The 2,358-nt window shown below is 66.0% G+C and overlaps 1 non-coding gene across 1 annotated transcript; it reads right to left on the bottom strand.

Moving 5' to 3' along the window:
• Window positions 1-1,833: 1,833 nt before the first annotated feature.
• Window positions 1,834-1,987, bottom strand: LOC140475014 (5.8S ribosomal RNA). The gene has a single exon (XR_011959611.1). It is a non-coding gene; the product is annotated as a 5.8S ribosomal RNA (ribosomal RNA).
• Between the last annotated feature and the right edge of the window lie 371 nt (window positions 1,988-2,358).

The raw sequence follows: 2,358 nt of genomic DNA, 5'->3' as shown, positions 1-2,358 counted from the left end.
TAGCCTTAGATGGAGTTTACCACCCGCTTTGGGCTGCATTCACAAGCAACCCGACTCCAAGAAGACGCGATCTCGACCCGCCTCTCACCGCCACTGGCCTCACACCGTCCTCAGGCTAGGCCTCGATCAGGAGGACTGGGGCGACTGGGCACCGTCGAAGAAAGCGCTTCTGTACGCCACATTTCCCTCGCCCGTCAAGCGAGCGGGGATTCGGCGCTGGGCTCTTCCCTGTTCACTCGCAGTTACTAAGGGAATCCTTGTTAGTTTCTTTTCCACCGCTTAGTAATATGCTTAAATTCAGCGGGTTGTCGCGTCTGATCTGAGGTCGTACCCAGAGTCAGAGGATGGCCAGGCCGCACCGCCAGCGTGCGAATCCCCCGCACCACCTCTTAGTGGGCCGGCAACGTCTCACCGCGGACGGGAGTTTGGCCGACGCCGCGACGGTCAGAGAGCCAGCCACCCGCACGTCGCTCACCACCCTTGGCCAGCGATGGTGTCGACGAGTGGCCGCCCCTGCCGCCTCCAGCGCCGCCGCGTCCACGCGCGGGGACGTGCTCGGCGCAATTCCACGGGACCGGAGACCCTCCCCCGTCCACGGCGGGAGGCGAAACTCGGAAGTGCCGGCTGCTTACTCGAGCGGAAGGGTCAGCCTGATTCCTGCCTTGCCGGAGGGCCCGGTCGCGGGGGTGACGACCCGCCGCCCGGGACGTGCGAGGCACCAGCAGACAGAGACTGCCCGACGGTCAGAGAGAGGGAGAGAGGAGTGCCGAGGCTCAAGTGGCGAACGGTCGCGCAGGCACGCCACGCACATCGATCGCCAGCCGCGGAACGGCACGGCCTTCAGTGGGGCCGGCGGGCGACGCCGCTCCTGAACCCAGCGGCCCCGAGTCGGACGAGTTGAGGAAGGCACGCCGACGGTGACAGGGTACGGAAGACACAGCGGTGGCCTTCTGGCGACTTGGCCCCCGACAGCCCGACGTTCCGCCGTCCTCCCGATGGCCAGGAGGACCGTGCGGGGGTCGGCCGACGGCGTGGTAGGTGTGCCTGCACGGTGACGGAGCACACACCACGCCCGCCAACCCCTCCGTACCTCCCGAGACCGGTGGCAGGACGGAGCGGAAAACGTGCGGACTGAACGGGAGAGCCAAGAGCCAGCGATCCACGCGCGTGCGACCGTCCAAGTCACAGCGTTCGACGAAAACCTCCTCCCTCGGCCAGGCACTCGGCGCCAGCAGGGGAGACAGGATCAGACGCCCCGCCGGCCACTTAAGGCCGAGGACGAACCACGAGACGGGCGGCTGCAGCAGCGGGCGGCCTGCAGCTCCCAGCACTCTCAATCGATCAACCATCGAGTCGGGTCAGCGTGTCAAACCGGCGAGCTCCACGGTCAGGCCGGCGGCGCACCAGCACCGGACCTCCGCGGCTCCCTTCACTCTTTCCACTGCCAGCCAACCGAGAGACGGACCCAATGCGGACGTGCAGAGCTTAGGCAGACCCCCCACTGGAGGCTCAACACTTCGTGGCAGCTCCGTGTCCCAGAGACCAGGAGGGTTGGCACACACACACAGTGTGAACCACCGACAGCCATTCTGGGACCGGTGACAGCCGTGCTGGCCCCACTGCCACGACACAGACGGACGCCAGGCCGCGCTCCCCGGCGGGGGGATGGCGTCGAGCCTGACGAACGGAATGTGCAGGGTGGGGGGGGAAAGGCCAAGCGCTCCGACGCCGGAGGGCTCCGGAGTCTGAACTTAGGGGGACAAAGAGGACGGGTCCTCTGCGACACCCCAGCCGCGCTCTCGCCAGCCAAGGCGAGTGCGATTGATTGCCAAACGACCCTCAGACAGGCGTGGCCCCGGGAAGAACCCGGGGCCGCAAAGTGCGTTCAAAGTGTCGATGATCAATGTGTCCTGCAATTCACATTAATTCTCGCAGCTAGCTGCGTTCGTCATCGACGCACGAGCCGAGTGATCCACCGTCAAGAGTTGTCTGAGTTTGTTTTAGGTCTCTCCCTCGCCAGAGGAAAGCGACCCGGACCGCACATACGCTCCCCACCTTGAGCTACAGCCACCTGCACGCCGGCGTGCGGGCGGAGCAGGGTGGCGTGAAGCGATGGGGAGCACCATCCTGGTGCGGCCCGCAGAAAACATACGTCTATTGGGGGGAGGAGGACAGGGCGCCCAAGAGGCGATGCGTGCCCCAACGCACCGCAGCGACGGAGGCAGGATCACCGCCACCATGTCGCCCGCCTAGTATCACGAGGCGTGCAGCAGCTTTGCCCTAGGAAAAGCAGAGGCGGGAACGGGCACCGGCCATCGGTTCGGCAGCGTCACTGACGCGTGCACGTGGCGGCGTGTC

This window comes from Chiloscyllium punctatum, unplaced genomic scaffold (assembly GCF_047496795.1).
Source record: "Chiloscyllium punctatum isolate Juve2018m unplaced genomic scaffold, sChiPun1.3 scaffold_1322, whole genome shotgun sequence".
Classification (NCBI taxonomy): domain Eukaryota; kingdom Metazoa; phylum Chordata; class Chondrichthyes; order Orectolobiformes; family Hemiscylliidae; genus Chiloscyllium; species Chiloscyllium punctatum.
Note: the sequence above shows the minus strand (reverse complement) of the source record. Positions and strands in the feature narration are given on the sequence as shown.